Source organism: Cavia porcellus, unplaced genomic scaffold, assembly GCF_034190915.1.
Source record: "Cavia porcellus strain 051 isolate PalLab524CR breed Dunkin Hartley unplaced genomic scaffold, mCavPor4.1 scaffold_15, whole genome shotgun sequence".
NCBI lineage: Eukaryota > Metazoa > Chordata > Mammalia > Rodentia > Caviidae > Cavia > Cavia porcellus.
The window spans coordinates 42,151,726-42,164,200 of NW_026947498.1; the positions used below are offsets into that span (position 1 = coordinate 42,151,726).

Below are 12,475 nucleotides of genomic sequence, written 5' to 3' on the forward strand. Positions count from 1 at the left end.
CAGTGACTGAATTTTACTTCCCATGGCATAAGAATAGGAAGATTCTTCCCCAATTCAAATTCATAGAATAGATCAGGTTGTTTTGGGTTTCCTAATCAAATCTATTTCTTTATTCCACAAATGTGTAAAATATTTGTACATAATAATGAGAGTAATTTAAGGTTAAAATGCCCTTTCTCCAAAATGGAAGCCAAGTTTGAAGCTCCCATCTTTACAATACAAAAAGTTTTGTGCCCAGAAGTAATGAGTTTATATATTGTATTGTAATGGAAATCTTATAGTAAGAAATTTTAAAAATTAATTAGTAGCCTGTTACTGTATTGAGACAAGATGTGTGCACCCTGCCTGTCACACAATTAGACTGCTAAATCTAGTCAGCCTTGACTGCCTGTGTCCAGCTGCTTTTCATAGATAACCTGGTTCAGGTTAGCCTATCCCAGCTGCAAGGACTGTATTTTTCCACCTAAGAATACAGTCTGTTTTTCTAATATGTTTCAATGACTTTCTACCCAGGATCAAATAGCTCAGTCAAGGACATACTTAATTTTACCCACCCTGCTCAGCACTCTGGGTCTCAGAATTTCTCTACTTTTAATAAACAATACCCTTTAGTTAATTCTACCTGACAATGTATAACTTAATTCATGTAACCAATTATACAATAATCTATACTTCCTGCTTACAAAATGTGAGAAGTTTCTGTTTCACTCTCATTTGGGGCTGATGATTTGGAACTGACTTCCACCAGCCTGCTAATATAATAAATTTGCCTTCCAAACTCCTTGGTGTGAGGAGTCTTCTTTTCAGTTCAGTATTAGGTTTTTGCAACAATATGTCTTATAAGGTTCAATAAAGGAGTATTGACAAAAAACACAGAATGAGTTGAAGTAAAAACAAATACTCCTTTTGATACAATTCATAACACTTTAGTTGAATTATAAACATTATAAGATACCTTAGGAATCAATCTTGATATTTTGTGATTTCTTATACTAAACTATTGCAAGCTTCAGCAACTAGTTTTTACAGAACTCTAAAACATCAATACAGTGTATTTTTCTTCAGTACACAGTCAACTGATATATTTGTGTCAATGTCATGTATAATTGAATTCTCATGTCTCATAATTTTTAAACTCTATTACAACAGCAAATGTTCTCCAAGAAAAAAATAGCTTTTAAGCTCAGTCTTCCATTTCTCCTTGTATACTTTCAAAGCTTTTTAAACACAGATATTAAAAGGTTAATTATTTAAACAAAGCATACTACCTGGCCATGCACACTGCAACAGTACCACTGATTAGCCTCCAGAGCAGCACACAGATCCAGAACTTTCTCTCCATCTCTTAATTCTAGAGTCAGTACTGGGAAAAGAGAAGCAGTGTTCAAAAGATAGTATTTTTTCAGGTTCCCAACTTGATGTCTTTTTTTGAACTCCTGGCCTCTTTAAGGCAGGCACTTCAACCGCTGAGCTAAGTCCCCAGCCCCCAACTTGATGTTTTTCTGAAGGCATTCCTTCTGGAGTTCTGCTGAGGTAACATTTCATTGATTTAGGAGATTTGGGCAAGGACCCTTGAAAAAGTCTGTGATAACCCTTCAGGTGGAACTCCTTTTCCAGTTCATAAGGGTAATTGAATCGGTTGAGGAGGACAGCATACTGCCACAGTGATGGAGATGTTAAAATATCTCTAGATATGCAAAAAAAAAGAATATTAATATTAAATGCATCAATATGATTTTAAATTATTAATGGGGTCGGAATGGTCCTAGGTTCATACTTTACTTATTTCTGACTTCCAGTGACCAGAATATTTCTGACATTTCCTTTTACTTCACAAGGCCCTCATATAGGTTGACCCTGCTGTTTACAAGTCTATCCGTATTTTAAAATTTGGCATTATTCATTGTGGCTTTTCAAAATTAATTTAAATCACTAAAATTGTGTTATAATTGCTATTCCTTTTTCTCTAAATTCTGAGTCAGTGAGGTATGTTTTACCTGCCTCAGCGTTAATCTTCCCTATGGACTATCATCTTGTCCAAAAAAAAAAAAAATCCCTGCATTAGCAAAACTGTACATCTATCAAAATAGATTTCTGCATTTTGGTCTAGCATTATCTGCACAAGAAACTGCTGGTTCGACACAAGAATGTTAATATTGGTGGGAAAACTATTATCATCAAAATGTGCTTGAAGGAGTGAGTGTTAACGTTTTCCTCCAATGTGGATAAAAGGCATGAAAAGCTAACTACAGTGAACTCTATAGTAATGGAGTTAATGAGCTGATGAGTGGCTCAGATGATTCAGATCCAAGGATGATTTAAAAATCACTTACGAACTGATGAGGCAAGCTTTCCACCCAACAGCTTTACGTTTCTAAATTTGTATTTCATCCAATTAGATCTCTTGACAATTACAAACTCACATCAACTGACAGGTGATAGAGTAGGAAATATTTAATTATTTACTAGCTGACCTTTCTGGCTGAGTTATTTGGGAGCTTCATTAACCATAGTCAATTAAATAAATTAAAGGTGTTGCTCACCGTGGAGCTGCCAATATGAGGAATGGCCAGAATGAAATCTAACACCTGCAACACAAGGATACCATGTGAATTTCAATTTAGGGTAATACATGGACCTATTTTCTATTCTCAGTGCCTTTTGCCATGAATGAGATGGTGCATCATAGGATCCTGGCATAACTGTTTCAGCTATGTCAGTAGGTAACTACTTTAGGAAAGTGATTTCCCAACTTAAATGTGAGTAAAACTGATGCTGATGATCTCTAGTATCACACTTGGGTAACTCCTGCTTTACCACAGATTCCAAAGAGAAATCTGAATGCTGCTGTTGTAAATCTTTTGAAAGTACATCTTAATTTTACCCAGAAGCTGGATAAAAACTCACACTACCCTCTGAGTCATGTTTAAGGAGATGTGGTCAGAAACATAATTTAATTTATACAGACTGGAGTGGGTTTCGTGTGCCCACCTCTTTGCTGACTAAGGGTAGGATACTTTCAGCTAGATAATATCAGACAGGGAAATGTAGTTACTATTATTTTTCTTTCCAGACATTCAAACCTATTCCTGGGTATTTATTCTTTAAAGTGATTTTCAGGATCAACTGGTCAATTAAAAATAATTTATAAAATAATTGTAGATGCAAATTTAATACACTTGAATAGGATATTAAATGTACTAAACCTGGGCAGAATTAACATCTCTATTGTAATTTAGTCTTTCTAACCCTGAGAGTAGTATTTATTCATTTAGTCATAGTTTTCTTTCAGCTCTCAAAGTAAAGGTTACTAATACAGTATGTTTCCTTTGAGACATGTTACTTAAGAGGATCATCACATTACAAACAGTATAAAATTCTAGCAAGACTGTAGGCTCGGATCCTTCACAGCAGTACAATTGGCAGAAAAAAAGACATGTAGATTTAAGTCACAGGTTTGCTTTGTCCTAATTGTGAGACACTTGTCAATGCTTTTGACTTGTAAAGGGGCTAAAAATTATGAGACTCTGCACAGACTAATGATGAAAATGTATGTACAGCCAGCATATGTGAAAAAGAGATCTAAACACCAGTTAATTTCTCTTTCGCCTAACCAACCCACTTTACTTCCATTCCCAAATTCAGGTAATAATACTATAGTGTTTACTAATAGTTATGTAATTTTTCTTTCTGGATGTGAACTCTGGGTAGGTGACATCACACTTACACATTTTGTCATTTGTTTCATTTTTTTTCAATGAAGTGCACATAAAACTTCCAAAAGTACATATAGATTTCCAACTAATCCTCCTTCATGTATATGTGAGGACAAAACAATGTAATCTACCTTTGTATCCTCAGTGCACAGCACAATACCTAGTTCATAAACTTTGCTTAAATTGTGAATAAATGAATGACTTGTCCAAGTATTACAGTATTAGTACTTCTTTGTTAGGAAAGAAATGCCAGAATTAGTAAATTGTAACAATAAAATTTTGAAATTATAATAGCTATATTAACAAAATGTAATGGAAACACAAGTGGGAAAGTCTGATAAATAACTATAACAAAATAATGTTTATATTGAGAGCTTATGTAAATATTCATTTTATCTTCTCAAATAATACATTTTTCCCATTTACATAAGAGGTCAGTGAGGCAGATAAGTTCAATAATTTTTCTAGCTCATGAACTCTTAGATGCTGAAGTAGGATTTGAATCTACACTCATAATCACTGTACAAAGGAGAAAGAATAGCAGCATTTCTGGCACAAGCAAGGAGTATCAAAATCATGAAGGTTTTTTTTTAATCACGATATGATCTTTGACCCAAATGTAATTACCATAGACAGTGAGGGAGCAAAGATGATCTGAATACAGGAAGCCACACAACTGAATATGGAAGCATTGAGAAGCAGCTTGACAGAGTAAGACACACTCCCGAGCCTCTACCAAATGAGAACTGTGTATCTGCAAGTTAGTTCACTGCTGTGTGCTTCAACTTGCCTATCAGTGAACATGACTCTACCTTAGGAAGAGAATAACTGTTACTTCCACAATGAGAATACTATCAGCACAAAATGCCATAAAAATGTTGATTAAAATAAGCAAACTAATGTACACACCTGAAGTGGGAGACATGGCTATTGAAATATGCCAGACAGGAGATGAAGAAGCCCTGAATAAATAGTAATAGTAGAGTTAAAAACGTTATACAAAATAAGAACATTTTCAGGTAGAAAAGGTAGTTTTTGAAAGCTATTTCAGATTTTGATAAAGGAAGGGTAGTGGAGTATGGTGAATGGTCCTATTGTTATAAGCTCAAAAACCCTTGTTCTCTTCCTGTAAAACTTGTAAAATTGCCAGTTAAGTTGCAACCTTGTAATATACTCACCATGTAACCCCTTCCCTGCCTCCCTGGTTCCTATAACTGCTTGTTCCACCTCCCTGGTTCCTGTAAAACTGAACCAAATTACCTTTCATGGAGACAAACTGATCCTAAGACCCTGACCCCTCATCTTGCGGCTGGCTACTTTGTAACTCCCTGTAGCCCCTGGCTCACCACACACTTCCCTGACTACCTTCTGGGACAGTGTCGCCACTGAGCTCAGCTAATAAAATGCTTCTTTTTTAGTTTTTGGAGTCTGTCATTTTTGTGCCCATATCTCCATGTGTAGTTAGGGAGACACCAAGAAAACTCTTACATCTGACACCAAATACAATTTTAAGGCTCACAAGACCACTGTCAAATCTGATTGCTCAATAGAAGGATACATAGAACTCATGGAAAGCTGTTAAAACTTAGTATGTTAGTATGATTTATTTATTTCAATAAAAGCACACAGATTAAAATCAATCTTAGGAAAAAAAACAAAATAAAAAACCTGTGTGACTGCCCACACAGCATACTATTAGTGTCTAGCTTCTCTGGAGGTTGAGCCCGTATCTGCAGTTCATAGGCCCCATCCAGGCAGTGTAAATCACATTGTTAAGACTATTACGTATGGCCTAACAGTCCAGGTAAAACAAAACACTCTTAACTCATACATTTCAAGGACTCAGTGATCACCTCCCTGGAACTGAGGGCAAATGCTCGACTTACTTTTGGGTGAGATGCAATCTTTATCACAAAGGTACTGAAGGTATGGAGGAAAAACTGAAGCAGCCAGGTTGACAACTGTGTCTTCAGCCGAGACAAAATATGCAAGTAGCAAAGACAACGTAACTTTGAAAGAGAAAAATATTAATATGCTTTTGAGCTTGCTGAATATGAAAATTCAGCGTACCTGCCAGGTAATCCTTGTAAGTATGGGACTAAATCTGGGGAAACACTGCAGTTCAGATGATAGTACAATGACAGAAGTTTGAAGTCATGCCATGAATGGACTCACTTGAAAGGGAACAGACAAGCAGAGCACTGACTGAACCACATGGACTTTAAGGGATTCTCAGAAGGTGGCTCAGCAAGAAAGGCTATTATACACAGGAAAATGAAAGAAAAATTTTAAATCTTTTCCCATTACTGTAAGAAACTAAAATTAATGAGTAAATTATAGCTGAGGGGAGGGGTAACCCAATTTCCACTGAAACTAAACAGACTCCAAGCACATTATGTCAAGGAAATAAATAGCTATAAAACAAAAGCTATAATTCTGTCTTCATTCCCCGCTGCGATTTTCCATGTTCAGACTATTTCCTTAGAAAGCTTTTATTTTGCTTATGGCAAATTTAGCACATGATCATGCAAAACTTAAATTACCATGAAACCCAACAGAAAGGTAGATGAAGCAGAAAGCACTGCAAATTAAATGGAGTCAAGGTTCACTGCTCATTTTGTTTAGGGTCGATTAATAACTGTAAGCCTGTCTTAACATACTAACTAGAAAAGTAATTCATTACAGGATATGGATAGCCAGATCACTATAAAATCTATAGATGAAATGTCTTAAATCATCCACATTTGCCTAGTTACATCTCAGGTATGAGAAATAATACATAACAAGGGTCAGTTGGAAGGTGTCCCTTGTTAGGAACCAGAAACCTGCCCCAAGTTCCAGATTCGCAGCTTACTACCTCAGTGAACTGAAGCAAGTTAAACTGCATGCATGCAGGTGGTCTGGAAATCCCCAAAGTCACTATTGTCTGGCAAATGATAAGCATGTAAGATATTTGGATACTCTACCTGAATAATACCTTTACATACTTTAAATTCTCATTATTATAAACTTCAACAATCATGCTCTGTGATAAAAAAATACCCATTTTGAAACTGTTCGGAAAAAAAGGCTATACACACTTTCATGTTAAACTATTTGAGTTTCCTAAATAACCTAACTTGCTCTATATCCACATCAGAACCAACTAACACTTTACTATCTTTATTAGCCAAGATTTAATATTGTTTTAACCAATATTTATTAACATGAGAGATCGAAAAAGACAACCATATGAGAAACTACTGCCTGAAACAAATTCCAGATAAATTATCTGTAGCCATATAACTGTTTCTGGACCTCTGGAAAGGATGTATTGGACTGCTATTCCCAAATTTACCCAGAAAAGTATTTTTCCCTCAGCCTAGAATATGTTTTCTCTTGCCCTGATAATTCCTGTAAGTCCTGTAAGACCTGGCTTTTCCTCTGAACACCACCTCCATCTTCTGACTTTCACAGATGTAGCGATGATACTTCTATTTCTATAATACTTAGTAAATTATATCATTTTACACAGTTGACATCATGCCCTTCTGTCACTATGAACACTAGACTATTTACAAACTAGACATGAGAAATGTCTTGTTGTAAGTATTCCAGGAGGCATTGTATATACAGTTCTATATCAGGCACTCAATGTCAAGTCCTGTTAGCAGCAAAGCTCAACAAATATACTCATCAAATTTCTCTCATTTTCTTTTATGTATTAAGCTTTTATTTTATAATAAAGAATTTATGTACCTGCAAGTATTTATTCAAAGTATAGCTAACCATAGACAATGTAGAAGAAATATAATTACTAAAGTATAACATATAAATAAATGTTGGCTTTAAAGACTTGTAGTATCTTCTGAATTTTAAGAAGTACTAAAATATCCCAGAAATCGTGAAGATTTTTATGTTACAGTATAATTACTTTTGTTGAATTGGTGGGCAAGCTTGTCTCATGGATGAAAACAAACGCTCACAACAAAGGTATACCTTTTGCTTAATATCTGCAGAAAATTTATTTCTCTCCTTTTCCTTATCCAATGACTCAATTCATTTCCTTTTACTTCTTCCTTTCCACAGGCCCAGCGGGAGTGGGCAGCCACATTTCAGCTCCTGTTTTATCCTCACTGCATCCTGCCTCCCCCACAAAAAATATGTATTACATTCTTCCACAGTTTTAGCTTAAGTACCAAGAGATCAGTTATCCTAACCTTGCTGTATTTCACGACTCTCCAAGTGCTTTGGACTATTCTTTGTCAAAATGACTCAACACAATTCTGCAAATCTGTCTTTCAAGCTTTCCTTCCAATTTTGCTATCAATTATGACAGTAAGAAATGCTTGCTGCCACACATATATTACAAATTTATTGAATTTCAACATTTAGCGCACTCTATTAAGAAATTTTAAAATATTTTGTTTTTGCAATGGGATCAATACCCTACTTGTAACAAAACTGTATTACTAACAACATTGTTTTCCAATACTGAAGCAAATCCAATCCATGAAGCAAAAGTTAAAATAAAATCTAGTGATACTAAAGAACACATTTTTAAGAACCCAGTGTAGACGTAACTATTAAGGGTGAACTTCATGGGAATTCTGTACTATCTTGGCAAATTTTCTGTAAACCTAAAATGTTTCCAAATTTCTTGGGTTGGGCTCAGCGGCATAAGCGCCTACCTGGGAAGCAGGCAGTTTGATCCCCAGTACCCAAAAAAAAAGAGTATAACAAATTTCCTAAAAGTTTATTTAGGAAAAAAGTCACTCTAGTTTCTGGCTGTACCTCCTCACTATTGTTTCATTTATTCACCCCAGAAAAGTGTCCCGAGGGCCCAGAAATTCGTAACTGTGGGGTACAACCCTGACACAAAACACAGTCTGAGAGAACAGGGAGCTAGGAGGGCGCTGGAACTGGAAGTGAGAAGCTGCAAGTTTGCGAGTTAGTTTGAGGGAACCAATTATCTGGTCACACAGAGATGGCCTTGGGAGAAAACTAGAGAACGCTCAAGACAACGAGTCAGGGTGTTCAACATTATTGCCGAGTTCCTGACGGCGAAGTGAAAAAAAAAAAAAAAAAAAAAAAAAGAAGAAGAAGAAGGAAAAAAGAAATTGTCCCTTTCCCCGCCCTCCCCCGCCTCCTCCACCGTGCAGCGGTAGTGCGATAGGAGGCGCCCAGTCCAGACCTAGGGCCTCACCCGAGGCAGCATTATCCTGCTGCAAACTTCTACACAACAGTTCTACACGGTTTTGCATTAAAAGCCCTCAGCAAATACAAAGCACAAGTACACTTCCGGGACTAGCCGCCTTCGCGTGCATCCTCGCTTTCCAGTTGAATATCTCGCGAGATTCTTTTCCTAGGATTTCAAATTCTCGCCACAAGGCCAATATCTCGCCAGAGGTACTCGTGGAGTCTCTCAGTGGCTGGCTGACAACGCAAGTGTTAGGTGCGTGCGGGCTGTGAGGGCGTCCGGCAGACGCTCAGGGGCGTGGCCAGCCCCCCCCCCCCCCCCCCGCACAGACTGGGCTGCTGAGCTTCAGAAATTGCTTAACTCACATGCTGCACTGTGTCTGTGTGCTAGCTGTTGGTGAGAGAAGGGTCTGTTTCTGTTAAGCTGTTTGTCATTGTTTTAGGCTCAGAGGCAAAGCCAATCTACCAAGTCTGTCCACCCACCCGGACAACTCTTGAAATGCGGTGAAAAAAAATGTTTTTTTTTTTGTTTCCTAGGATGAGGCAGGGGGATAATTTCTCCTTTTAAAAATGGGAAATGTTAGAAAATTAAGTGGAAATACACAGATAAGGTGCTCCATACTGATCAACAGTAAAGGCCCTTTTATTCTCTGCTGTTGTGTACTCCTTTCACTGTCAAGATCATTTTGTCATCATGCTTGGATACCAGATACCTGGGGAACAAAATGACTCTCCCTGTCAGCCAGCCTCCGCATTCACTTCTACAACAGCTACTTTTAATGGTCCTCAGAAAAATGTTTATTTCACCTATTCTGGTAAGAATATTAGTGCATTTTTAGTTTTAGTGTTCATTGCTCCTTGTAGGAGCCAGCAGTGATTTATCAGAGAATTTGAGCATAGTTACTAATACAAGTATCATCATTTTGAATTGGGCTTTAATCCTCAGACTGGATCCCTAGGTATAAACAAAGTTGCAAGTGGATTATCCACATGAAAAGCAAGTTTATCTCTAATGAAACTTAAAGTCTAATATATTCTAATAAGTTTCCTAGTAATCTAAAAACAAATCTAACTAGAATTTAAATTTGATGCAAAATATGGCATTTAGGAGTAAAAAATATGCAATGAATGTTACTGACTGATGCTTAGGCAAAAGTCACTAATCTAATTTTTGTTGTGCTAAAATACCAAATAAGAAAAACTAAAATGCAAAGTTCAAAAGATTGTTATTAGTAAAAGGAGCTTTGTCATTCTGTGCTATGCTTATTACCCTAGTAACCATATAACTGGAGCACCAACCACATAGTTATAGATTAACTGATAGCATCAGTCATGCTGTTCTGTATGCATCCTCACCCTAGTAACCTGTTTGCTGTGTCAACCTTTGTTCCCTTTGTGAGAGACAAATGATGCTGTGTCAACCATTGTTCCCTTTGTAAGCAACAAATGTTCCTGGAATTGGCAAACCAAGGGCTGTGAATTGGCTAACCACCCACTGTGAAATGCCTCTGACCTCAAGCACAGGGAAACAAAGGCCTACCTTTGTTCCAGTTTCTCATTGCTATGTACTTAGTGGTCCATGAGCTAATCCTTATTGAGCTGTAAAAATCTGTCAAAATTCTAACCCAGTGACACAGCTTTGCAAACTTCATCTGTGCTGTGCCACTGGTGCCAGCTTAAATAAAAGTGCTCTTTTTCTTTTTAAAATAAGATATCTTTTTCTTGAATAGCATCTTGGGGCCTTGTTTTTTGGAGTACAACAACTTTCAGTCTTTATACATGCAGAGATTCTATCAATTTATTTTTTTATGTTTATTACAAAATAACAACTAATGAATTAATGCATTTTATTTACAATGTAGACATGAGAGGCAAGAGAGTAGTAGGAAACACATGCTATAATTCTATTAGGGAAATACTGTGTTATACATAGGAAGAGATAATTCTCTGTTTTGCACCTTAGCATATTTCTATTTTATGATTTTAAATACACATTTTCACAAGTTTTTGTCTGCATTTTAGATAATCTTAAAATAGGTAAGTGTGTAGTTACTTTGGGTAGATTTTCAAATCTTATTACCTATGTTTCTTTGGTAAATTCCGTCTTCATATTCACATATTCACTTGTTAAAGAATCATCAGTGTCATGTTGTAAGTACTTTCCCAGTTTCTCTTAAATTAACATCAAATGTCAAGCCACTTTGAATTGCTATACAGTATCAGTTGTTTGTTATTAATTTCGTTGCTCTCAACTATATAACTTCTTACAATGGAAGCCAACTGTTTCATTCTCCCAATTTTTTAGTTTGACCTTTTGTGTTTAAGCCCTTTATCTAGAATAAAATTTATTTATCGTGAGAACTTGAATGTGTTTGCCACCCATCTCTAATAGCTACTGAAGAATAAACAAAGCTCTCTATTTTTAGAGTTTTGTTTAGATTTTAGGGATAAAATCTGTTAGAAGCAGACTTGTTTTAAGGCACTACAGGCATACAATTAAAGACAGCTGACATAAATAGTACAAATTACGTTAAATTTTTATAATGTTAAAAAATCAATTAGCATTACTGATGAAGACATCTCCAGGCAAAATTTTTATCTAAACATCTTTGTGGTGAAATCAGTTCATCCAAGTGGTTTTTCTAAATAAGTGCACTTTATAGACCATCTCCTATACTGTTTCATATTTACATACACATACCTCAAAAACCTGCACGTTTAGACAGGGCTTATTTTTCTTCCCAAAATGTTAAGGGCAGGCTCTGTAGTAAAACAATCTAAAATTAAGAAATCCGTTGCTTATTAAAACACGTGGTAGGATCATGGGTTCCTACTCTCAGTAGGAATGGAGATTATAGTTTTATGCACACCTGGACTTTGATTACAGGTGAGGCTTTTGCTAGTTTAGGGATCCAAGTGGTAAGTACAAATTCCAGTAGACAATCCACTGCAATGGAGGTCTAAGTATACTACTACCATTTTACTTAATTTCTTAAAATTTACTTAATTTTAAGTAATTTGTACTACTACCAATTACTTAATTTAACTACTTAATTTGTAGTTAAAGCTGCAAATATGTCTTTTATGGGTGAAGTTTTCCTGAGTATTGACAGGGAATTTTACATATTAAGTAAACTAGAGATTTTTATTTATCATGTAAAAGAGTCAGATTTTGGATTAATGACATTGTGCTTAAATAATTTATATAAAAGTAGAAATTTGATTTTCCCATTACAAAAAAATACACTAAATTACAAACTATTTCAAAAGTTGAGGGAAAACACAGAACAAGTAGTAACTAAAAAAAAATCAATATAATAATTTTGCAACATTTCTTTGTAGTATAGTTTTTATGCAGTTTGATACTTATCAATTACAGCAACATAATATATAGTATCCACATATGAATTTTCCATTAGAAGCTCATAGAATTATCTTTTAAATATGTAAAAATATATACATTGGCCAGAAGCTTTAAAAAAAGATAGACACTGAAACAATCATAACAAGGTGCAATGATGCTATATTTAAAAAATCACATTTCTCAGTTATGTAAATGTATATAATTACATGAAATTTTT

The 12,475-nt window shown here is 35.7% G+C and overlaps 1 pseudogene; it reads right to left on the minus strand.

Moving 5' to 3' along the window:
- Nucleotides 1-8,058, minus strand: part of LOC100726081 (tRNA (cytosine(34)-C(5))-methyltransferase, mitochondrial-like) — a 64,103-nt pseudogene extending 56,045 nt beyond the window's left edge.
- Nucleotides 8,059-12,475: the final 4,417 nt, after the last annotated feature.